We start from the raw sequence: 24836 nt of genomic DNA on the forward strand, positions 1-24836 counted from the left end.
CTACTCGTGGCGGAGGCGGGATTCCCGAGACGGGGGCGAGGGTTTTCCCGGGCCGGCGTCCTCCGTAGGTGGGACTCTCACCACCCGGCGATCTCGTCCGCGCTTGCACCTTGTGTGGAGAGAGAGAGAGAGAGAGAGAGAGATTAGCGTGGGGCGTGAGGTTACCGTCGTGCTCGGTGATTGCGAGTCGCTATGTCGCTGGAAAACACGCACGGAGTCCGTCTTGTCGCTACGATATTCTCCTCTCCCGTACGGCCGGAAGTGTGCCCTTTTATCCTCCTCCGCCGTCGCCTGAGTGGTGGAATTTCTCCGTTGGGTCCGCCAATCGCTGGCCGGTGTCGCGTCAGTCCCGCCCTGCCGCGGCGGTCCTTCCGGTTGGCGGAATGTTCGGCACGAAGCTGCCCACGTCGTGCCGGTGCGGCAGTTGGAGAAGGAGCGGTTTCCTTCTTGTGTGCGCCGGCTCTCTGCCCGTCGCGACAATATGTATAAAGTACAAGACTGCCATATTGAGCCAATAACGCTGAGTGACCATGCCCCTGTCATGTTAATCATAGAGCTTGGTAAAGTTTTTTCAGATACTGGAGACTAAATGTATCACTACTAACCAACACAACAGTGGTACAAGAACTAAAACAAAACTTAAAAGAATACTTTGAGTTAAATGACAATGGAGAGGTAACACCATCAATCCTATGGGAGGGAGCTAAATCAGTAATAAGAGGGAAAATGATCCAGATTGCATCAAGACTAAAGAAAATACGGTTGGTAGAGCAAATGAAATTAGAAAATAAAATTAAACTATTAGAGATAGAACATAAAAGTTCAGGAGCATATGCCACGCTACTAGAATTAAAGGAAACTAGGAGGGCCTTAGATAATCTCCTTACATATAAGGCGGAGGGAGCATTTAAGATTTTCCAGACAGAAATATTACGAGATTGGCAACAGAGCCAGCCGCTTGTTGGCTTTTCAACTTCGTAAAGCCCAGGCTAATCGTGTGGTCCCTAAAATTATGCACCCTATTTTCAAAAAAATAGTATCTCATCCAAAGGAAATTGTGGATGCCTTTGCATCGTTCCATATAAAACTGTATGAGGAGCCAAAACCAAAAACGATTCATGATAAATCTGACACCTTTCTTGCCGGTCTACACTTACCATCACTGTCAGAAGATGAAGCATTGCAAATGACACTAAATGTTACCGAAAGTGAAATACGAGAAATTATTTTTTTTTAAAAACTGAAAAATAACAAATCTCCAGGGACGAATGGTCTCCCTGGAGAATTCTATAAGTGCTTCATTGATGATTTAGTACCATTACTAACTAAGGTTTTTAATTATGCCCTTTCCAAAGAAGACCCGCCAGCTACATGGTCTGAGGCCATTGTGTCAGTGATCCATAAAGAAGGCAAAGACCTATTATCCTGCGAAGGGTATAGACCAATTAGCCTGTTATGTAATGATCAAAAAATACTAACAAGTATCCTGACAAAAAGATTGCAAAAAATTATAGCAAAGTTTATTAAGGCGGTTCAGACAGGCTTTATCCCTGACAGACAAGGAGCCAAAAACATAAGGAGAACATTAAATATTATAACATGTGCCAAGAAAAGTAATCAAAATTCCATGTTAATTAGCTTTGATGCACAGAAAGCATTCGACACTGTAAATTGACAATTCCTGTATAAAACATTGGCTGCAATGCAGTTCCACCCAAAATTTGTGGACTGGGTAAAGGTTATATACACAAATCCCAAGTCACCAGTAAGGGTGAATGGATGTTGCTCTGACTTTTTCCACCTTGAGAGGGGCGCCCGCCAGGGTGATTGCTTCAGCCCTTTGCTGTTTTCCATAAATATTGAACCCTTAGCAGCACTAATAAGACAAAATGAGACTATCAAGGGCATAAAAGATGAGGGTCAAACAGAACACAAGATTTCACTCTACGCGGACGACATACTGACATATATTAGTGATCCAGCCTCCTCTATCCCTTCGCTAATAAGAAATTTAATGGAATACGGAGAATTCTCGGGATATGAAATCAACCAATCGAAATCTGAAGCAATGATGCTGGTGAGGCACTGACCAGCACAACTAACAGGAAGATTTAACTTCCGTCGGTCTAATCAAGGTTTTAAATAGCTAGGAATCTTCATAACCCCAGATACATCACAGCTATTTAAGGCTAACTACGGGAAATTATTGGGTGAAATAAAAACTGACTTGACGAGATGGAAATTACTCCCTTTATCTCTAATGGGAAGAGTGGAAACAATACGAATGAACGTATTGCCAAGGCTGCTCTTTCTGTTCCAATCCCTGCCCGTAGAGGTTCCCGCTACTACATTTAAAATAATTAATAAATGGTTATCCAAATTTATGTGGCAAAATAGAAAACCTACAATAAAATTTAAAAGAATGTTATGTTCCAGAGAAAATGGAGGCCTAGACTTGCCTAACTTGAAACACTACTACTGGGCAGCCCAGCTTAGATCAATGGTCTCCTGGGTTTCTCAAGAAAAAGATGCCATTTGGGTTGGGATGGAACAGAGTGAATGCTCTAATGTCCCTGTAGACACAGTCCCATTCATGCACCAAGATATTTGGAAAGTAAAAAAAAAAAGCAATCAATGGGTTAAAAACACTTTAAAGATATGGGCAAGTGTGAGAAAGAAGCTAAGACTCCCCACATTAATTTCTAGAACAATGAAGATACACAATACTGACTTTCTCCCATCCAAATTAGACACAGGGTTCAAAAAATGGGAAGAAAATGGTCTAGTTATGTTAGATCAGTTATTTGAGGGAGGAGTCCTATTGTCATTTGAACAGCTCCAACATAAATATAATTTGCTAGCCCATAATTTTTTTAGATACCTGCAGCTAAGGCATTACTTACAGACACACAGAGAATGGGATAAACTATGCACTTCCCCATCCAATATAGAATGTTTTTTTATGTTAATAATAAAAAAAAAACATTAAAAAGAAAATCATATCACACATATATAAGATCTTACAAGAAGAACTAAAGGATGACAGTTTGGACATTAAGGAAAAATGGGAACTGGAGATGAAAACCATCATTCGGTATGATAAATGGGCACTATCTTGCAGAGAGGGACACAAAATAACAAACAGCCCCATTTGAAGGGAATTTGAATGGAAATTCAAGATGAGATTTTTCAGAATTCCCCTTATTACCTCAAAATTTGGAGACAAATCAGATCAGTGTTGGAGGGGCTGCGGCCTGGTGGGAGACCATACACACAAATTCTTTGACTGTCCAAAATTAACAGAATATTGGCAAAACATACAAAATGAGATTAAAAAATGTTTACATATAGAACTGCCTTTAGAACCATCTTGTTATTTATTGGGATTACTTCCGGAGGAGGTGGAGAACAATAATATGATATTCTTACTGAGAGTCTTACTCTTAATAGCTAAGAAGATGATTACGGTCTCCTGGCTGAAGCCGCAGCCCCCCACGTTATCACAATGGAGGGAAAGGGTGAAGGATGTTTATTACATGGAATAAAAAGTAAATGCAAAAGTACAACTAAAAACAGAAATATTTTCAGTTATATGGGCCCCGATCATCTCATATTTTCTCATGTGATTTGTTGTAGGAGTCGGAGTAGCTTCTCTTTGTTATCTAAATCTGAATGCCATCTTTATGTTATTCACGCATTACTATTGTTTATTCATTATTACTGTGCCTCTATTTTTGTCTCTTTTTGATTGATTTATTTATTTTTTATCTATTTACTGTCTTGCTGGTTGTGACCCATTACTTAACGTTTTGTCGGATGAGGGGGAAATATGTGTGGACACTGAGAGGATATTGGAAGCCATGGACTGCCCTGTAAGACATGTATACCTGTGCCATATCACTGTATTACTAATTGTACTGTACGGCTGCACTTGATAAAATGGAATAAAAAGAAGTTAAAAAAAAATTAAATGGAAGCAGCACAAACGAAGCTTTTATCGGCACAGAGCATCTTTCAGGAAGACTCCATGTGTCTGGGAGATGTATGATGACCTCAGAAGTGGAGTGTCAGAAAAAAACTAAATATGCCCACGTGCTGTGACTGAATTGTTTAAATTTAATTTCACATTTCATGAAAGATAATTTCATATATATATATATATATATATATATATATATATATATATATATATATATATATATATATATATATATATATATATACCTTGGTCGATTAGGATGTCTTTTAGGATCCCCACACGGCTGAACAGGAGCACCAGCTCTTTGGCGATGTTCCGGGAGGTGGCTTTATGCAGTGGTACCGCCTCGGGGTACCTGGTGGCATAGCCCACGATTACCAATATATACCTGTGACCTCTGGCAGATTTTGGGAGCGGCCTGACGAGGTCCATGCCAATCCTCTCGAAAGGGACGCCTATGATGGGAAGCGGGATGAGTGGCGCCGGCGGGGGCTTCCTTGGGGCCGTGCGTTGGCACTGGGGGCATTGTTGGCAGAAGCACCGGACCTCTGCGTCCATGCCTGGCCAGACAAAATGGTCCTTCAGCTTCTCCAGGGTGATTCTTGCCCCCAGGTGGCCCCTGAGCGGATGGGCATGGGCCAGGTGCATCAGGGCTTGTGTTCTGGCTTTGGGGATGACCAAGAGGTCCACGGTTTCCCCTCTGTCATTGGTCCGGTGGTACAGTAAGCCGCCTTTGACCAGAAAGTAGGAGGAGGGGAGTCTCTGGTTCGGGCTTTGGTCGACCCCCTCGATCTGGCGCACCTGTGCCCAGCAATACTTCAGGCGGCTGTCCTCTTTCTGCTCTCAGCTGAAGTTCCCCTGCCGGAACTCTCTCAGCTGAAACACAGATGAGAGTGGATTAGAGCGTGTGTGCAGCTTACCTTCTATCCCGGAGTCTTCCTTGACTCGGGCCATGTAGGCCTGCCGCACTCGGGCTTCCTTCGCTCACGGGGGGTGGTGGGGGGAGATGGTTCGGCAGGTCCAGCGTGGGGAGGACATGCCCTGCTGGACAGGTTTTCTGCATCTTCTTCCATGTCCCCTTGTCCGGCTCGGTTAGTCTGCACTCATCCTCGGGTTTCCTGTAGTCCGGGCGGCCTTGGTGGTGCTGTCCCTCTTTGCTGAGCACCAGGGTGGTCAGGCTGTGTTCCAGGGTGGTCAGTAGTTCCCTGGGTGTCCCGGGAGCTTGCATCCCCACGGCCTGGCATTCTGTGGGCGGCAGAGTCCTCAGGAACCGGTCCACGGCCACCCTCTCTACAACCTCAGTGGCAGAGTACAGATCTGGCTGGAGCCACCTCTTGGTGTGGTGCAGGAGGGTGTCCATCTGCCCACATGGCTTGGCTCCCGGCCTGTAGCTCCACCGGTGGAACTCTGCCGCCGCCTGGAGGGGGTTCCGCCCACACCATGCCAGGATCTCTCCCTTTACCTTTCTGTAATCCCTGGCGTCCTCCGGAGCGAGGGCATAGTAAGTTGCGTGCGCCTCTCTGGAAAGCCGAGGAATGCGCAGCCACTCTTTGATACTCCAGCTCTACTGGTGAGCGACCCGTTCGGAGACTTCTAGGTAGGCCTCAATATCGTCGTCTGGGGACAAGTGGGGAAGCAGGTCCTGGGCTTCTCGGCTGGGATCAGGATGAGGAAGGGTAGCCAAAGAGGTCGTGGCTTTCAGGGCCAGCAGCTCCCGGGTGGCGACCTGAAGGCTCTTGGCGAGCTGCTGTGTTATCATCTGCTGTTGGAGGCTGGCCTCCATTAATTGCTACAGCAGGGAATCCAACAAAAAATTTTGTTTTTTTTAAGGGTGGTGTAGAATAGAAGTTTTAATACAAAAGGAGAAAAGGGGAAGATAAAAAACTCTCCCTTTTTTTCTTCTTCTTTTCTTCAGGTGGGTGGGTCTGTGCTCATGCCCTCATTCTCCACCAGTGTAGGGAAACTAGCCAGCGGTGGGTGGGGCACAGACACACAGGAAGTCGTTTTAGTATTACTGAGTGAGATCTTTATTTAGGACGGTCTGGAGGGGGTGAGTGAGTGCGAGTGTGTATGTGTGTGCTCGCGTGGGGGCGTGAAATCGTGTGGTGAGGGTTCAGTTGTTCGCGGGGTTGCCGGAGTCGCGCTGGGGCTTTTCTGAGAGGTGGGGGTTCCTCTCGGCCATCAGGCAACGCCACGTTTACAGCCAGGGAGCAGAATCTTTGCTCGGGTCTGAGTCGTATGTCTTGTGAGAGGTCTCTCCCCTTTCAAGCATAAGAGCGGCCTTTTATACTCTTCCCTCGTCTGCTGGATGGTGGAATTTTCCCGTGCCATACACCATTCATCATCGACCGAGGGTGTGTCGACGGCTCCACCCTGCCGCCATGTGTTTTCTGACAGTCCAAATCATTGATGGTGCTGAAGCGGGGCTGTCTCTTCAGCCCCACCGTGGCAGTAGCAGTAGTGGCAGTAGTTTCTTGTGCGCCGGCTGTCAGTCCGTTGCGACTATATATATATATATATATATATATATATATATATATATATATATATATATATATATATATATATATATATATATATATATATAGTGCATCTGGAAAGTATTCACAGTGCTTCACGTTTTCCACATTTTGTTATGTTACAGCCTTATTCCAAAATGGATTAAATTCATTATTTTCCTCAAAATTCTACAAACAATACCCCATTATGACAACATGAAAGAAGTTTGTTTGAAATCTTTAGAATTTTAAAAAAAATAAAAAACAAAAAAAGCACATGTACATAAGTATTCACAGCCTTTGCCATGACACTCAAAATTGAGCTCAGGTGCATCCTGTTTCCACTGATCATCCTTGAGGTGTTTCTACAACTTGATTGGAGTCCACATGTGGTAAATTCAGTTGATTGGACATGATTCGGAAAGGCACACATCTGTCTATTTAAGGTCCCAGTTAACAATGCATGTCAGAGCACAAACCAAGCCATGAAGTCCAAGGAATTGTCTGCAGACCTCCGAGACAGGATTGTATCAAGGCACAGATCTGGGGAAGGGTACAGAAACATTTCTGCAGCATTGAACGTCCCAATGAGCACAGTGGCCTCCATCATCTGTAAATGAAAGAAGTTTGGAACCACCAGGACTCTTCCTAGAGCTGGCCGCCCAGCCAAACTGAGCGATCGGGGGAGAAGGGCCTTAGTCAGGGAGGTGACAAAAAACCCGATGGTCACTCTGACAGAGCTCCAGCGTGTCTCTGTGGAGAGAGGAGAACATTCCAGAAGAACAACCATCTCTGCAGCACTCCACCAATCAGGCCTGTATGGCAGACGGAAGCCACTCCTCAGTAAAAGGCACATGACAGCCCATCTGGAGTTTGCCAAAAGGCCCATGAAGGACTCTCAGACCATGAGAAACAAAATTCTCTGGTCTGATGGACTGAATGGCAAGCGTCATGTCTAGGCACCTGTCATCACCTGGCCAATACCATCCCTACAGTAAAGCATGGTGGTGGCAGCATCATGCTGTGGGGATATTTTTCAATGGCAGGAACTGGGAGAGTAGTCAGGATCGAGGGAAAGATGAATGCAGCAATGGACAGAGACATCCTTCATGAAAACCTGCTTCAGAGCGCTCTGGACCTCAGACTGGGGTGAAGGTTCATCTTCCAACAGGACAACGACCCTAAGCACACAGCCATGATAACAAAGGAGCAGCTACAGGACAGCTCTGTGAATGTCCTTGAGTGGCCCAGCCAGAGCCCAGACTTGAACCCGATTGAACATCTCTGGAGAGATCTAAAAATGGCTGTGTACCGATGCTCCCCATCCAACCCGATGGAGCTTGAGAGGTCCTGCAAAGAAGAATGGGAGAAACTGCCCAAAAATAGATGTGCCAAAATTATAGCATCATGCTCAAAAAGACTTGAGGCTGTAATTGGTGCCAAAGGTGCTTCAACAAAGTATTGAGCAAAGGTTGTGAATACTTATATACATGTGCTTTTTTTGTTTTTTATTTTTAATAAATTTGCAGATTTCAAACAAACTTCTTTCACGTTGTCATTATGGGGTATTGTTTGTAGAATTTTTAGGAAAATAATTAATTTAATCCATTTGGAATAAGGCTGTAACATAACAAAATGTGGAAAAAGTGAACTGCGGTGAATATTTTAGACATGCACTAGTCGTGACAGACTGACAGCCGCGCACAAGAAACTAAATTCACTCCTGCTGCGGTGGGGCTGAAGAGACAGCCCCGCTACAACACCATCGATATTTTGGACTGTCGGAAAACAGATGGCGGAGGTACATGACTACTGTACATAAAAAATAAAAATAGGACATGTACATAAGTATTCATACATAAGTACAGGACACACGGTGGCTTAGTGGTTAGCACCTTCGTCTCACACCTCCAAGGTCAGGGGGTCGATTCTGAAGGTGGCCGTGTGTGGAGTTTGCATGTTCTCCCTGTGCTGCAGGGGTTTCCTCTGGGTACACCGGTTTCTTCCCCCAGTCCAAAGACGTGCATGGTAGGTGGATTGGCGTGTCTGTAGTGTGTGAATGTGTATGTGATAGTGCCCTGCGATGGACTGGTACCCAGTCCAGGGTGAACCCTGCCTTGTGTCCGGTGCTCCCTGGGGTAGGCTCCAGGTTCTCTGTGAACCTGAAGAAGGATAAGCGGTATAGAAGATGGATATATATATATATATATATATATATATATATATATATATACATTGTTCAGTTTCAGATATCAAAAAGATATTCATCAGCTGAATGAATTAGTTTTGATTACGTCAGATGTGTCTCTCCATCGTGTGTAATGAATGTTGCAAAATGTTTTTGTGTTTGAAAAGTTGTAGCAGAGACTTTGAAGGTGGAAAAACTTAGAGCACTTGGAATTTCCAGGCAGTCTCCCATCCGAGTACAAACCAGGCAACTCAACCCAACAATTAAACGGCCACTGCAACTACAAGAGCCGAGCGCCTGCGCTCTTCTTTGATGTTTTAGGCCGATTCAGGAGTTGGGCGCATTATCGCCACCAAGTGAGCTGGAGTGTGTGGCCTGTTGAATCGAGCAATCTCTCTCTCTCTCTCTCTCTCTCTCTCTCTCTCTCGCTCTCTTAATTTACAGCGTTCGTTAGACGAGTCTATCAAAAGGGACTTCCACAAGTGCTCCAACTGGAAACTTCAGTCGGATGTTTTGAAATGAGCTGAATCAAAAGGCCACGATTTAACACCACTGAAAAACACACAGAATGCCGAGTTTCCCTTACCATCTGCAGAAATGAGCTTTCATGGCCATCATGACTGAATGATGTGCACAAACAGTGCATGCTCAATGTGGTTGCCGATCATGCTATAAAAAGAAAGAATCACGCACCTGTAGCCTACGTGTGGTGAAATGCAGAAAATAAAGGAAGGAATTGGGAAAAATTGATGGAAGTAAAAGGATACTCAAAAGACACTATGAAAAAAAGAGAAAAAATAAACAGACAAACAAACGTGTGAATAAATCTATATAGCTGATTGAAGGAAGGAAAGTAAATGTATTAACAGTAACTAGATGATAAATGTAAAACTGTACATTTTGAATTGAATAGACAGAAGAGGGTATGTTTCTTGTCATCCTAAGATTACATGGAAATTAGGTTTGCATCTCCTGTCATTATATGAGTGGTACATATCTAGAAAGAAAAGAATACTGTAGATAACTGAAGAAATGAGCAATACCCCGTTGCAGGTGCGAGTAATTGACACAGCGCATCGTCTCTGAGTGCAAATCATACAAATGTGACACTGCAGTCACACGAATAATAGGGCGTTGAATCAGAATAGCAGAATTTCTACTGACAATGACGAAGAGCAATCCGCGGCTGCCATCTACAGTGTCAGGGAGTGTCATCGTGCAAAGTTGCAGTAGCACATAGGCAAATGAAATGTGTATATGGCACTATCGGGGCATGGTGAAAGAAACTGGTGATGATCGTGAATAAATAAGGTTCTTAATGCAATAGTAATAGATTACTGCTTGTACTAGAAGCAGAAAAAACATCCTAATAATAGGCAAAATAATCACAAGAGAAATATCATCAAGAATTTCGCCTATTATATCTGCGATTGGAAGCCCGTCGAATCTTCGCACATACAGAGCTAGAGAAATGAGCAACATGGGGGAATAGGCGCCTAAAGAAAGGAAAGCCTGACGAAAGACCGAAATGAAGGCAACATGAATGACGTGGAGATAATTTTGTGGTTCTAAAAGAATTTTCTGCTCAGTTGAATGAGTTAGTTTGGATTTTTGTCAGATGTGTCTCTCCATCGCGTGTTTGTGTACTAATAATTTCGTGAAAGTTGCAAAAATATTTCTCGTTTGAAAAGTTGCAGTGGAGACTTTGAAGAGGGAAAAGCTTACAGCACCTGGTATTCCCAGGCGGTCTCCCATCCAAGTACTAACCAGGCCCGACCCTGCTTAGCTTCCGAGATCGGACGAGATCGGGCGTTCTCAGGGTGGTATGGCCGTAAGCGAGAGACTAGCTGCACTACGGCCTATTTATACTGTAGGCTGAAGCCCAAGTCGTTCTCGATTCACTCACTTGCTGATTTGCAATCGTACGGCGAGTACAAACCTTTCGTCCAAACCAAGGAATCTGTCTCACCTCCTGCACACATGCACGAGCACATGGCTCTCCAGCTCATGGGTTTAATACCACTTTACTGCACGTTCACTCATCTTTATTTCCCTACATTTTTTCAAAAGGAACACTGCATCTTAGCTTCTTGCTTCATTCTAATGCCAGGTACGCCTTTATTAAATAAATAAATAAATTGTCATCAGATATCAAATTGCTGGAAGAGAAGGAAGGCTGACCATGAACAGTGTATTAACAGCTAGGCCTACTTCCACAATACTTTTCTTGATCAATTATTAGTGCGTTAAAAAACAATCAAACCGACAATTAAACGGCCACTCGGACTACAAGAGCCGAGCGCCTGCGCTCTTCTTTGATGTTTTAGGCCGATTCAGGAGTTGGGCGCATTACCGCCACCAAGTGAGCTGGAGTGTGTGGCCTGTTGAATCGAGCAATCTCTCTCTCTCTCTCTCTCTCTCTCTCTCTCTCTCTCTCTCTCTCTCTCTCTCTCTCTCTCTCTCTCTTAATTTACAGCGTTCGTTAGACGAGTCTATCAAAAGGGACTTCCACAAGTGCTCCAACTGGAAACTTCAGTCGGATGTTTTGAAATGAGCTGAATCAAAAGGCCACGATTTAACACCACTGAAAAACACACAGAATGCCGAGTTTCCCTTACCATCTGCAGAAACGAGCTTTCATGGCCATCATGACTGAATGATGTGCACAAACAGTGCATGCTCAATGTGGTTGCCGATCATGCTATAAAAAGAAAGAATCACGCACCTGTAGCCTACGTGTGGTGAAATGCAGAAAATAAAGGAAGGAATTGGGAAAAATTGATGGAAGTAAAAGGATACTCAAAAGACACTATGAAAAAAAGAGAAAAAATAAACAGACAAACAAACGTGTGAATAAATCTATATAGCTGATTGAAGGAAGGAAAGTAAATGTATTAACAGTAACTAGATGATAAATGTAAAACTGTACATTTTGAATTGAATAGACAGAAGAGGATATGTTTCTTGTCATCCTAAGATTACATGGAAATTAGGTTTGCATCTCCTGTCATTATATGAGTGGTACATATCTAGAAAGAAAAGAATACTGTAGATAACTGAAGAAATGAGCAATACCCCGTTGCAGGTGCGAGTAATTGACACAGCGCATCGTCTCTGAGTGCAAATCATACAAATGTGACACTGCAGTCACACGAATAATAGGGCGTTGAATCAGAATAGCAGAATTTCTACTGACAATGACGAAGAGCAATCCGCTGCTGCCATGTACAGTGTCAGGGAGTGTCATCGTGCAAAGTTGCAGTAGCACATAGGCAAATGAAATGTGTATATGGCACTGTCGTGGCATGGTGACAGAAACTGGTGATGATCGTGAATAAATAAGGTTCTTAATGCAATAGTAATAGATTACTGCTTGTACTAGAAGCAGAAAAAACATCCTAATAATAGGCAAAATAATCACAAGAGAAATATCATCAAGAATTTCGCCTATTATATCTGCGATTGGAAGCCCGTCGAATCTTCGCACATACAGAGCTAGAGAAATGAGCAACATGGGGGAATAGGCGCCTAAAGAAAGGAAAGCCTGACGAAAGACCGAAATGAAGGCAACATGAATGACGTGGAGATAATTTTGTGGTTCTAAAAGAATTTTCTGCTCAGTTGAATGAGTTAGTTTGGATTTTTGTCAGATGTGTCTCTCCATCGCGTGTTTGTGTACTAATAATTTCGTGAAAGTTGCAAAAATATTTCTCGTTTGAAAAGTTGCAGTGGAGACTTTGAAGAGGGAAAAGCTTACAGCACCTGGTATTCCCAGGCGGTCTCCCATCCAAGTACTAACCAGGCCCGACCCTGCTTAGCTTCCGAGATCGGACGAGATCGGGCGTTCTCAGGGTGGTATGGCCGTAAGCGAGAGACCAGCTGCACTACGGCCTATTTATACTGTAGGCTGAAGCCCAAGTCGTTCTCGATTCACTCACTTGCTGATTTGCAATCGTACGGCGAGTACAAACCTTTCGTCCAAACCAAGGAATCTGTCTCACCTCCTGCACACATGCACGAGCACATGGCTCTCCAGCTCATGGGTTTAATACCACTTTACTGCACGTTCACTCATCTTTATTTCCCTACATTTTTTCAAAAGGAACACTGCATCTTAGCTTCTTGCTTCATTCTAATGCCAGGTACGCCTTTATTAAATAAATAAATAAATAAATTGTCATCGGATATCAAATTGCTGGAAGAGAAGGGAGGCTGACCATGAACAGTGTATTTACAGCTAGGCCTACTTCCACAATACTTTTCTTGATCAATTATTAGTGCGTTAAAAAACAATCAAACCGACAATTAAACGGCCACTGCAACTACAAGAGCCGAGCGCCTGCGCTCTTCTTTGATGTTTTAGGCCGATTCAGGAGTTGGGCGCATTACCGCCACCAAGTGAGCTGGAGTGTGTGGCCTGTTGAATCGAGCAATCTCTCTCTCTCTCTCTCTCTCTCTCTCTCTCTCTCTCGCTCTCTTAATTTACAGCGTTCGTTAGACGAGTCTATCAAAAGGGACTTCCACAAGTGCTCCAACTGGAAACTTCAGTCGGATGTTTTGAAATGAGCTGAATCAAAAGGCCACGATTTAACACCACTGAAAAACACACAGAATGCCGAGTTTCCCTTACCATCTGCAGAAACGAGCTTTCATGGCCATCATGACTGAATGATGTGCACAAACAGTGCATGCTCAATGTGGTTGCCGATCATGCTATAAAAAGAAAGAATCACGCACCAGTAGCCTACGTGTGGTGAAATGCAGAAAATAAAGGAAGGAATTGGGAAAAATTGATGGAAGTAAAAGGATACTCAAAAAACACTATGAAAAAAGAGAAAAAATAAACAGACAAACAAACGTGTGAATAAATCTATATAGGTGATTGAAGGAAGGAAAGTAAATGTATTAACAGTAACTAGATGATAAATGTAAAACTGTACATTTTGAATTGAATAGACAGAAGAGGATATGTTTCTTGTCATCCTAAGATTACATGGAAATTAGGTTTGCATCTCCTGTCATTATATGAGTGGTACATATCTAGAAAGAAAAGAATACTGTAGATAACTGAAGAAATGAGCAATACCCCGTTGCAGGTGCGAGTAATTGACACAGCGCATCGTCTCTGAGTGCAAATCATACAAATGTGACACTGCAGTCACACGAATAATAGGGCGTTGAATCAGAATAGCAGAATTTCTACTGACAATGACGAAGAGCAATCCGCTGCTGCCATGTACAGTGTCAGGGAGTGTCATCGTGCAAAGTTGCAGTAGCACATAGGCAAATGAAATGTGTATATGGCACTGTCGTGGCATGGTGACAGAAACTGGTGATGATCGTGAATAAATAAGGTTCTTAATGCAATAGTAATAGATTACTGCTTGTACTAGAAGCAGAAAAAACATCCTAATAATAGGCAAAATAATCACAAGAGAAATATCATCAAGAATTTCGCCTATTATATCTGCGATTGGAAGCCCGTCGAATCTTCGCACATACAGAGCTAGAGAAATGAGCAACATGGGGGAATAGGCGCCTAAAGAAAGGAAAGCCTGACGAAAGACCGAAATGAAGGCAACATGAATGACGTGGAGATAATTTTGTGGTTCTAAAAGAATTTTCTGCTCAGTTGAATGAGTTAGTTTGGATTTTTGTCAGATGTGTCTCTCCATCGCGTGTTTGTGTACTAATAATTTCGTGAAAGTTGCAAAAATATTTCTCGTTTGAAAAGTTGCAGTGGAGACTTTGAAGAGGGAAAAGCTTACAGCACCTGGTATTCCCAGGCGGTCTCCCATCCAAGTACTAACCAGGCCCGACCCTGCTTAGCTTCCGAGATCGGACGAGATCGGGCGTTCTCAGGGTGGTATGGCCGTAAGCGAGAGACTAGCTGCACTACGGCCTATTTATACTGTAGGCTGAAGCCCAAGTCGTTCTCGATTCACTCACTTGCTGATTTGCAATCGTACGGCGAGTACAAACCTTTCGTCCAAACCAAGGAATCTGTCTCACCTCCTGCACACATGCACGAGCACATGGCTCTCCAGCTCATGGGTTTAATACCACTTTACTGCACGTTCACTCATCTTTATTTCCCTACATTTTTTCAAAAGGAACACTGCATCTTAGCTTCTTGCTTCATTCTAATGCCAGGTACGCCTTTATTAAATAAATAAATAAATAAATTGTCATCAGATATCAAATTGCTGGAAGAGAAGGGAGGCTGACCATGAACAGTGTATTTACAGCTAGGCCTACTTCCACAATACTTTTCTTGATCAATTATTAGTGCGTTAAAAAAACAATCAAACCGACAATTAAACGGCCACTGCGACTACAAGAGCCGAGCGCCTGCGCTCTTCTTTGATGTTTTAGGCCGATTCAGGAGTTGGGCGCATTACCGCCACCAAGTGAGCTGGAGTGTGTGGCCTGTTGAATCGAGCAATCTCTCTCTCTCTCTCTCTCTCTCGCTCTCTTAATTTACAGCGTTCGTTAGACGAGTCTATCAAAAGGGACTTCCACAAGTGCTCCAACTGGAAACTTCAGTCGGATGTTTTGAAATGAGCTGAATCAAAAGGCCACGATTTAACACCACTGAAAAACACACAGAATGCCGAGTTTCCCTTACCATCTGCAGAAACGAGCTTTCATGGCCATCATGACTGAATGATGTGCACAAACAGTGCATGCTCAATGTGGTTGCCGATCATGCTATAAAAAGAAAGAATCACGCACCAGTAGCCTACGTGTGGTGAAATGCAGAAAATAAAGGAAGGAATTGGGAAAAATTGATGGAAGTAAAAGGATACTCAAAAGACACTATGAAAAAAAGAGAAAAAATAAACAGACAAACAAACGTGTGAATAAATCTATATAGCTGATTGAAGGAAGGAAAGTAAATGTATTAACAGTAACTAGATGATAAATGTAAAACTGTACATTTTGAATTGAATAGACAGAAGAGGATATGTTTCTTGTCATCCTAAGATTACATGGAAATTAGGTTTGCATCTCCTGTCATTATATGAGTGGTACATATCTAGAAAGAAAAGAATACTGTAGATAACTGAAGAAATGAGCAATACCCCGTTGCAGGTGCGAGTAATTGACACAGCGCATCGTCTCTGAGTGCAAATCATACAAATGTGACACTGCAGTCACACGAATAATAGGGCGTTGAATCAGAATAGCAGAATTTCTACTGACAATGACGAAGAGCAATCCGCGGCTGCCATCTACAGTGTCAGGGAGTGTCATCGTGCAAAGTTGCAGTAGCACATAGGCAAATGAAATGTGTATATGGCACTGTCGGGGCATGGTGACAGAAACTGGTGATGATCGTGAATAAATAAGGTTCTTAATGCAATAGTAATAGATTACTGCTTGTACTAGAAGCAGAAAAAACATCCTAATAATAGGCAAAATAATCACAAGAGAAATATCATCAAGAATTTCGCCTATTATATCTGCGATTGGAAGCCCGTCGAATCTTCGCACATACAGAGCTAGAGAAATGAGCAACATGGGGGAATAGGCGCCTAAAGAAAGGAAAGCCTGACGAAAGACCGAAATGAAGGCAACATGAATGACGTGGAGATAATTTTGTGGTTCTAAAAGAATTTTCTGCTCAGTTGAATGAGTTAGTTTGGATTTTTGTCAGATGTGTCTCTCCATCGCGTGTTTGTGTACTAATAATTTCGTGAAAGTTGCAAAAATATTTCTCGTTTGAAAAGTTGCAGTGGAGACTTTGAAGAGGGAAAAGCTTACAGCACCTGGTATTCCCAGGCGGTCTCCCATCCAAGTACTAACCAGGCCCGACCCTGCTTAGCTTCCGAGATCGGACGAGATCGGGCGTTCTCAGGGTGGTATGGCCGTAAGCGAGAGACCAGCTGCACTACGGCCTATTTATACTGTAGGCTGAAGCCCAAGTCGTTCTCGATTCACTCACTTGCTGATTTGCAATCGTACGGCGAGTACAAACCTTTCGTCCAAACCAAGGAATCTGTCTCACCTCCTGCACACATGCACGAGCACATGGCTCTCCAGCTCATGGGTTTAATACCACTTTACTGCATGTTCACTCATCTTTATTTCCCTACATTTTTTCAAAAGGAACACTGCATCTTAGCTTCTTGCTTCATTCTAATGCCAGGTACGCCTTTATTAAATAAATAAATAAATTGTCATCAGATATCAAATTGCTGGAAGAGAAGGAAGGCTGACCATGAACAGTGTATTTACAGCTAGGCCTACTTCCACAATACCTTTCTTGATCAATTATTAGTGCGTTAAAAAACAATCAAACCGACAATTAAACGGCCACTGCAACTACAAGAGCCGAGCGCCTGCGCTCTTCTTTGATGTTTTAGGCCGATTCAGGAGTTGGGCGCATTACCGCCACCAAGTGAGCTGGAGTGTGTGGCCTGTTGAATCGAGCAATCTCTCTCTCTCTCTCTCTCTCTCTCTCTCTCTCTCTCTCTCTCTCTCTCTCTCTCTCTCTCTCTCTCTCTCTCTCTCTCTCTCTCTCTCTCTCTCTCTCTCTCTCTCTCTCTCTCTTAATTTACAGCGTTCGTTAGACGAGTCTATCAAAAGGGACTTCCACAAGTGCTCCAACTGGAAACTTCAGTCGGATGTTTTGAAATGAGCTGAATCAAAAGGCCACGATTTAACACCACTGAAAAACACACAGAATGCCGAGTTTCCCTTACCATCTGCAGAAACGAGCTTTCATGGCCATCATGACTGAATGATGTGCACAAACAGTGCATGCTCAATGTGGTTGCCGATCATGCTATAAAAAGAAAGAATCACGCACCAGTAGCCTACGTGTGGGGAAATGCAGAAAATAAAGGAAGGAATTGGGAAAAATTGATGGAAGTAAAAGGATACTCAAAAAACACTATGAAAAAAGAGAAAAAATAAACAGACAAACAAACGTGTGAATAAATCTATATAGGTGATTGAAGGAAGGAAAGTAAATGTATTAACAGTAACTAGATGATAAATGTAAAACTGTACATTTTGAATTGAATAGACAGAAGAGGATATGTTTCTTGTCATCCTAAGATTACATGGAAATTAGGTTTGCATCTCCTGTCATTATATGAGTGGTACATATCTAGAAAGAAAAGAATACTGTAGATAACTGAAGAAATGAGCAATACCCCGTTGCAGGTGCGAGTAATTGACACAGCGCATCGTCTCTGAGTGCAAATCATACAAATGTGACACTGCAGTCACACGAATAATAGGGCGTTGAATCAGAATAGCAGAATTTCTACTGACAATGACGAAGAGCAATCCGCTGCTGCCATCTACAGTGTCAGGGAGTGTCATCGTGCAAAGTTGCAGTAGCACATAGGCAAATGAAATGTGTATATGGCACTGTCGGGGCATGGTGACAGAAACTGGTGATGATCGTGAATAAATAAGGTTCTTAATGCAATAGTAATAGATTACTGCTTGTACTAGAAGCAGAAAAAACATCCTAATAATAGGCAAAATAATCACAAGAGAAATATCATCAAGAATTTCGCCTATTATATCTGCGATTGGAAGCCCGTCGAATCTTCGCACATACAGAGCTAGAGAAATGAGCAACATGGGGGAATAGGCGCCTAAAGAAAGGAAAGCCTGACGAAAGACCGAAATGAAGGCAACATGAATGACGTGGAGATAATTTTGTGGTTCTAAAAGAATTTTCTGCTCAGTTGAATGAGTTAGTTTGGATTTTTGTCAGATGTGTCTCTCCATCGCGTGTTTGTGTACTAATAATTTCGTGAAAGTTGCAAAAATATTTCTCGTTTGAAAAGTTGCAGTGGAGACTTTGAAGAGGGAAAAGCTTACAGCACCTGGTATTCCCAGGCGGTCTCCCATCCAAGTACTAACCAGGCCCGACCCTGCTTAGCTTCCGAGATCGGACGAGATCGGGCGTTCTCAGGGTGGTATGGCCGTAAGCGAGAGCCTAGCTGCACTACGGCCTATTTATACTGTAGGCTGAAGCCCAAGTCGTTCTCGATTCACTCACTTGCTGATTTGCAATCGTACGGCGAGTACAAACCTTTCGTCCAAACCAAGGAATCTGTCTCACCTCCTGCACACATGCACGAGCACATGGCTCTCCAGCTCATGGGTTTAATACCACTTTACTGCACGTTCACTCATCTTTATTTCCCTACATTTTTTCAAAAGGAACACTGCATCTTAGCTTCTTGCTTCATTCTAATGCCAGGTACGCCTTTATTAAATAAATAAATAAATAAATTGTCATCAGATATCAAATTGCTGGAAGAGAAGGGAGGCTGACCATGAACAGTGTATTTACAGCTAGGCCTACTTCCACAATACTTTTCTTGATCAATTATTAGTGCGTTAAAAAAACAATCAAACCGACAATTAAACGGCCACTGCGACTACAAGAGCCGAGCGCCTGCGCTCTTCTTTGATGTTTTAGGCCGATTCAGGAGTTGGGCGCATTACCGCCACCAAGTGAGCTGGAGTGTGTGGCCTGTTGAATCGAGCAATCTCTCTCTCTCTCTCTCTCTCTCTCTCTCGCTCTCTTAATTTACAGCGTTCGTTAGACGAGTCTATCAAAAGGGACTTCCACAAGTGCTCCAACTGGAAACTTCAGTCGGATGTTTTGAAATGAGCTGAATCAAAAGGCCACGATTTAACACCACTGAAAAACACACAGAATGCCGAGTTTCCCTTACCATCTGCAGAAACGAGCTTTCATGGCCATCATGACTGAATGATGTGCACAAACAGTGCATGCTCAATGTGGTTGCCGATCATGCTATAAAAAGAAAGAATCACGCACCAGTAGCCTACGTGTGGTGAAATGCAGAAAATAAAGGAAGGAATTGGGAAAAATTGATGGAAGTAAAAGGATACTCAAAAGACACTATGAAAAAAAGAGAAAAAATAAACAGACAAACAAACGTGTGAATAAATCTATATAGCTGATTGAAGGAAGGAAAGTAAATGTATTAACAGTAACTAGATGATAAATGTAAAACTGTACATTTTGAATTGAATAGACAGAAGAGGATATGTTTCTTGTCATCCTAAGATTACATGGAAATTAGGTTTGCATCTCCTGTCATTATATGAGTGGTACATATCTAGAAAGAAAAGAATACTGTAGATAACTGAAGAAATGAGCAATACCCCGTTGCAGGTGCGAGTAATTGACACAGCGCATCGTCTCTGAGTGCAAATCATACAAATGTGACACTGCAGTCACACGAATAATAGGGCGTTGAATCAGAATAGCAGAATTTCTACTGACAATGACGAAGAGCAATCCGCGGCTGCCATCTACAGTGTCAGGGAGTGTCATCGTGCAAAGTTGCAGTAGCACATAGGCAAATGAAATGTGTATATGGCACTGTCGGGGCATGGTGACAGAAACTGGTGATGATCGTGAATAAATAAGGTTCTTAATGCAATAGTAATAGATTACTGCTTGTACTAGAAGCAGAAAAAACATCCTAATAATAGGCAAAATAATCACAAGAGAAATATCATCAAGAATTTCGCCTATTATATCTGCGATTGGAAGCCCGTCGAATCTTCGCACATACAGAGCTAGAGAAATGAGCAACATGGGGGAATAGGCGCCTAAAGAAAGGAAAGCCTGACGAAAGACCGAAATGAAGGCAACATGAATGACGTGGAGATAATTTTGTGGTTCTAAAAGAATTTTCTGCTCAGTTGAATGAGTTAGTTTGGATTTTTGTCAGATGTGTCTCTCCATCGCGTGTTTGTGTACTAATAATTTCGTGAAAGTTGCAAAAATATTTCTCGTTTGAAAAGTTGCAGTGGAGACTTTGAAGAGGGAAAAGCTTACAGCACCTGGTATTCCCAGGCGGTCTCCCATCCAAGTACTAACCAGGCCCGACCCTGCTTAGCTTCCGAGATCGGACGAGATCGGGCGTTCTCAGGGTGGTATGGCCGTAAGCGAGAGACCAGCTGCACTACGGCCTATTTATACTGTAGGCTGAAGCCCAAGTCGTTCTCGATTCACTCACTTGCTGATTTGCAATCGTACGGCGAGTACAAACCTTTCGTCCAAACCAAGGAATCTGTCTCACCTCCTGCACACATGCACGAGCACATGGCTCTCCAGCTCATGGGTTTAATACCACTTTACTGCACGTTCACTCATCTTTATTTCCCTACATTTTTTCAAAAGGAACACTGCATCTTAGCTTCTTGCTTCATTCTAATGCCAGGTACGCCTTTATTAAATAAATAAATAAATAAATTGTCATCGGATATCAAATTGCTGGAAGAGAAGGGAGGCTGACCATGAACAGTGTATTTACAGCTAGGCCTACTTCCACAATACTTTTCTTGATCAATTATTAGTGCGTTAAAAAACAATCAAACCGACAATTAAACGGCCACTGCAACTACAAGAGCCGAGCGCCTGCGCTCTTCTTTGATGTTTTAGGCCGATTCAGGAGTTGGGCGCATTACCGCCACCAAGTGAGCTGGAGTGTGTGGCCTGTTGAATCGAGCAATCTCTCTCTCTCTCTCTCTCTCTCTCTCTCTCTCTCTCTCTCTCTCTCTCTCTCTCTCTCTCTCTCTCTCTCTCTCTCTCTCTCTCTCTCTCTCTCTCTCTCGCTCTCTTAATTTACAGCGTTCGTTAGACGAGTCTATCAAAAGGGACTTCCACAAGTGCTCCAACTGGAAACTTCAGTCGGATGTTTTGAAATGAGCTGAATCAAAAGGCCACGATTTAACACCACTGAAAAACACACAGAATGCCGAGTTTCCCTTACCATCTGCAGAAACGAGCTTTCATGGCCATCATGACTGAATGATGTGCACAAACAGTGCATGCTCAATGTGGTTGCCGATCATGCTATAAAAAGAAAGAATCACGCACCAGTAGCCTACGTGTGGTGAAATGCAGAAAATAAAGGAAGGAATTGGGAAAAATTGATGGAAGTAAAAGGATACTCAAAAAACACTATGAAAAAAGAGAAAAAATAAACAGACAAACAAACGTGTGAATAAATCTATATAGGTGATTGAAGGAAGGAAAGTAAATGTATTAACAGTAACTAGATGATAAATGTAAAACTGTACATTTTGAATTGAATAGACAGAAGAGGATATGTTTCTTGTCATCCTAAGATTACATGGAAATTAGGTTTGCATCTCCTGTCATTATATGAGTGGTACATATCTAGAAAGAAAAGAATACTGTAGATAACTGAAGAAATGAGCAATACCCCGTTGCAGGTGCGAGTAATTGACACAGCGCATCGTCTCTGAGTGCAAATCATACAAATGTGACACTGCAGTCACACGAATAATAGGGCGTTGAATCAGAATAGCAGAATTTCTACTGACAATGACGAAGAGCAATCCGCTGCTGCCATGTACAGTGTCAGGGAGTGTCATCGTGCAAAGTTGCAGTAGCACATAGGCAAATGAAATGTGTATATGGCACTGTCGTGGCATGGTGACAGAAACTGGTGATGATCGTGAATAAATAAGGTTCTTAATGCAATAGTAATAGATTACTGCTTGTACTAGAAGCAGAAAAAACATCCTAATAATAGGCAAAATAATCACAAGAGAAATATCATCAAGAATTTCGCCTATTATATCTGCGATTGGAAGCCCGTCGAATCTTCGCACATACAGAGCTAGAGAAATGAGCAACATGGGGGAATAGGCGCCTAAAGAAAGGAAAGCCTGACGAAAGACCGAAATGAAGGCAACATGAATGACGTGGAGATAATTTTGTGGTTCTAAAAGAATTTTCTGCTCAGTTGAATGAGTTAGTTTGGATTTTTGTCAGATGTGTCTCTCCATCGCGTGTTTGTGTACTAATAATTTCGTGAAAGTTGCAAAAATATTTCTCGTTTGAAAAGTTGCAGTGGAGACTTTGAAGAGGGAAAAGCTTACAGCACCTGGTATTCCCAGGCGGTCTCCCATCCAAGTACTAACCAGGCCCGACCCTGCTTAGCTTCCGAGATCGGACGAGATCGGGCGTTCTCAGGGTGGTATGGCCGTAAGCGAGAGACTAGCTGCACTACGGCCTATTTATACTGTAGGCTGAAGCCCAAGTCGTTCTCGATTCACTCACTTGCTGATTTGCAATCGTACGGCGAGTACAAACCTTTCGTCCAAACCAAGGAATCTGTCTCACCTCCTGCACACATGCACGAGCACATGGCTCTCCAGCTCATGGGTTTAATACCACTTTACTGCACGTTCACTCATCTTTATTTCCCTACATTTTTTCAAAAGGAACACTGCATCTTAGCTTCTTGCTTCATTCTAATGCCAGGTACGCCTTTATTAAATAAATAAATAAATAAATTGTCATCAGATATCAAATTGCTGGAAGAGAAGGGAGGCTGACCATGAACAGTGTATTTACAGCTAGGCCTACTTCCACAATACTTTTCTTGATCAATTATTAGTGCGTTAAAAAAACAATCAAACCGACAATTAAACGGCCACTGCGACTACAAGAGCCGAGCGCCTGCGCTCTTCTTTGATGTTTTAGGCCGATTCAGGAGTTGGGCGCATTACCGCCACCAAGTGAGCTGGAGTGTGTGGCCTGTTGAATCGAGCAATCTCTCTCTCTCTCTCTCTCTCTCGCTCTCTTAATTTACAGCGTTCGTTAGACGAGTCTATCAAAAGGGACTTCCACAAGTGCTCCAACTGGAAACTTCAGTCGGATGTTTTGAAATGAGCTGAATCAAAAGGCCACGATTTAACACCACTGAAAAACACACAGAATGCCGAGTTTCCCTTACCATCTGCAGAAACGAGCTTTCATGGCCATCATGACTGAATGATGTGCACAAACAGTGCATGCTCAATGTGGTTGCCGATCATGCTATAAAAAGAAAGAATCACGCACCAGTAGCCTACGTGTGGTGAAATGCAGAAAATAAAGGAAGGAATTGGGAAAAATTGATGGAAGTAAAAGGATACTCAAAAGACACTATGAAAAAAAGAGAAAAAATAAACAGACAAACAAACGTGTGAATAAATCTATATAGCTGATTGAAGGAAGGAAAGTAAATGTATTAACAGTAACTAGATGATAAATGTAAAACTGTACATTTTGAATTGAATAGACAGAAGAGGATATGTTTCTTGTCATCCTAAGATTACATGGAAATTAGGTTTGCATCTCCTGTCATTATATGAGTGGTACATATCTAGAAAGAAAAGAATACTGTAGATAACTGAAGAAATGAGCAATACCCCGTTGCAGGTGCGAGTAATTGACACAGCGCATCGTCTCTGAGTGCAAATCATACAAATGTGACACTGCAGTCACACGAATAATAGGGCGTTGAATCAGAATAGCAGAATTTCTACTGACAATGACGAAGAGCAATCCGCGGCTGCCATCTACAGTGTCAGGGAGTGTCATCGTGCAAAGTTGCAGTAGCACATAGGCAAATGAAATGTGTATATGGCACTGTCGGGGCATGGTGACAGAAACTGGTGATGATCGTGAATAAATAAGGTTCTTAATGCAATAGTAATAGATTACTGCTTGTACTAGAAGCAGAAAAAACATCCTAATAATAGGCAAAATAATCACAAGAGAAATATCATCAAGAATTTCGCCTATTATATCTGCGATTGGAAGCCCGTCGAATCTTCGCACATACAGAGCTAGAGAAATGAGCAACATGGGGGAATAGGCGCCTAAAGAAAGGAAAGCCTGACGAAAGACCGAAATGAAGGCAACATGAATGACGTGGAGATAATTTTGTGGTTCTAAAAGAATTTTCTGCTCAGTTGAATGAGTTAGTTTGGATTTTTGTCAGATGTGTCTCTCCATCGCGTGTTTGTGTACTAATAATTTCGTGAAAGTTGCAAAAATATTTCTCGTTTGAAAAGTTGCAGTGGAGACTTTGAAGAGGGAAAAGCTTACAGCACCTGGTATTCCCAGGCGGTCTCCCATCCAAGTACTAACCAGGCCCGACCCTGCTTAGCTTCCGAGATCGGACGAGATCGGGCGTTCTCAGGGTGGTATGGCCGTAAGCGAGAGACCAGCTGCACTACGGCCTATTTATACTGTAGGCTGAAGCCCAAGTCGTTCTCGATTCACTCACTTGCTGATTTGCAATCGTACGGCGAGTACAAACCTTTCGTCCAAACCAAGGAATCTGTCTCACCT

The 24836-nt window shown here is 42.8% G+C and overlaps 8 non-coding genes across 8 annotated transcripts; all 8 read right to left on the minus strand.

Annotated features, from left to right (window-relative positions):
* Positions 1 to 10383: 10383 nt before the first annotated feature.
* LOC124627678 (5S ribosomal RNA) lies at positions 10384 to 10502 on the minus strand. The gene has a single exon (XR_006982145.2). It is a non-coding gene; the product is annotated as a 5S ribosomal RNA (ribosomal RNA).
* Positions 10503 to 12415: 1913 nt separating this feature from the next.
* On the minus strand, positions 12416 to 12534 carry LOC128628865 (5S ribosomal RNA). The gene has a single exon (XR_008393113.1). It is a non-coding gene; the product is annotated as a 5S ribosomal RNA (ribosomal RNA).
* Positions 12535 to 14426: 1892 nt separating this feature from the next.
* LOC128628876 (5S ribosomal RNA) lies at positions 14427 to 14545 on the minus strand. Its single transcript, XR_008393124.1, has one exon. It is a non-coding gene; the product is annotated as a 5S ribosomal RNA (ribosomal RNA).
* Positions 14546 to 16425: 1880 nt separating this feature from the next.
* LOC128628887 (5S ribosomal RNA) lies at positions 16426 to 16544 on the minus strand. Its single transcript, XR_008393135.1, has one exon. It is a non-coding gene; the product is annotated as a 5S ribosomal RNA (ribosomal RNA).
* A 1960-nt stretch (positions 16545 to 18504) lies between these two features.
* Positions 18505 to 18623, minus strand: LOC128628891 (5S ribosomal RNA). The gene has a single exon (XR_008393138.1). It is a non-coding gene; the product is annotated as a 5S ribosomal RNA (ribosomal RNA).
* A 1886-nt stretch (positions 18624 to 20509) lies between these two features.
* LOC128628855 (5S ribosomal RNA) lies at positions 20510 to 20628 on the minus strand. The gene has a single exon (XR_008393103.1). It is a non-coding gene; the product is annotated as a 5S ribosomal RNA (ribosomal RNA).
* A 1956-nt stretch (positions 20629 to 22584) lies between these two features.
* LOC128628856 (5S ribosomal RNA) lies at positions 22585 to 22703 on the minus strand. The gene has a single exon (XR_008393104.1). It is a non-coding gene; the product is annotated as a 5S ribosomal RNA (ribosomal RNA).
* Positions 22704 to 24583: 1880 nt separating this feature from the next.
* On the minus strand, positions 24584 to 24702 carry LOC128628857 (5S ribosomal RNA). Its single transcript, XR_008393105.1, has one exon. It is a non-coding gene; the product is annotated as a 5S ribosomal RNA (ribosomal RNA).
* Positions 24703 to 24836: the final 134 nt, after the last annotated feature.

The sequence above is a fragment of the Ictalurus punctatus genome, chromosome 20, assembly GCF_001660625.3.
Source record: "Ictalurus punctatus breed USDA103 chromosome 20, Coco_2.0, whole genome shotgun sequence".
Lineage (NCBI taxonomy): Eukaryota > Metazoa > Chordata > Actinopteri > Siluriformes > Ictaluridae > Ictalurus > Ictalurus punctatus.